The 1,088-nt window shown below is 43.3% G+C and overlaps 1 protein-coding gene across 1 annotated transcript in view; it reads right to left on the bottom strand.

Moving 5' to 3' along the window:
* The window catches only part of XIAP (X-linked inhibitor of apoptosis, E3 ubiquitin protein ligase), a 76,377-nt gene that overhangs the window by 58,822 nt on the left and 16,467 nt on the right, over positions 1-1,088 (bottom strand). The gene's annotated exons all lie outside the window — the stretch shown is intronic.

Raw genomic sequence — 1,088 nt, 5'->3', positions numbered from 1 at the left:
GGAGACCGAGGTTGCCGTGAGCCGAGATTGCACCACTGCACTCCAGCCTGGGCAGTAACAGCGAAATTCCATCTAAAATGAATAAATAAATAAAAATAAAAATGAGTTGGCCATGGTTGCACATGCCTATAGTCTGCACACGCCTGTAGTCCCAGCTACTCGGGAAGCTGAGGTGGAAGGACTGCCTGAGCCTGGGAAGTAGAGTCTGCAGTGAGCTATGACTGTGCCAATGCACTCCACTCTGGGAGACAGAATGAAAAACTATCTCCAAAAAAAAAAAGAAAAGAAAAGAAAAAAAAAGAGAGAGAGGGATACAGGTCAAGTCACAGAAAAAAAAAGAAAAGAAAAAAAAAGAGAGAAAGGGATACAGGTCAAGTCACAGAGACAAAAGCAGTGATCAGGTCATGTCCATGGTGGCTGGCCAGAAACAAATGCCTTTTGGTCCACTGCTTGAGTAGCAGTAAACCAGCAGTAGCAGAGAAGGGCTGAGAAACACAGGGGATACCTGATTGCTACTTATTGGGTTTCTTTTTTTGTGATGGAGTCTTGCTCTGTCACACAGACTGGAGTGCAGTGGTGTGATCTTGGCTCTCTGCAACCTCCACCTCCTGAGTTCAAGTGATTCTCCTGCCTTAGCCTCTTGAGTAGCGAGACTACAGGGGCGCACCACCATGCCTGGCTAATTTTTGTATTTTTAGTAGAGACAGGGTTTTGCCATGTTGGCCAGGCTGTTCTCGAACTCCTGACTTCAGGTGATCCGCCCACCTCAGCCTTACAAAGTGCTGGGATTACAGGCGTGAGCCAACGCGCCCGGCCAACTTATTGTTAACTTGAATTGAAAATAAAAGGACTTGCTAAGTGAGAAACCAGTGTGCCAAAAAAAAAAAAAAGAAGAAAAAAAAAAAAGGACTTCTTGTGGAAAAATTTTTCTGAGTGATATCTCTTTGGAGTTATGAACTGTTCATCCACTGCCTTATAAAAATTAACAATGACTTTGGGACCTGGTAAAAAGAAAGAAGTCTCCACAAACTTTGGGCAAAAACTTCCCTAAAATAATTTTTTTTTTTTTTTTTAAGACGGAGTCTTGC

Source organism: Colobus angolensis, unplaced genomic scaffold (genome assembly GCF_000951035.1).
Source record: "Colobus angolensis palliatus isolate OR3802 unplaced genomic scaffold, Cang.pa_1.0 Scaffold159, whole genome shotgun sequence".
NCBI classification, from domain to species: Eukaryota; Metazoa; Chordata; class Mammalia; order Primates; family Cercopithecidae; genus Colobus; species Colobus angolensis.
The sequence above is the reverse complement of the archived record's forward strand: the minus strand, read 5'-3'. Positions and strand labels throughout refer to the sequence as shown.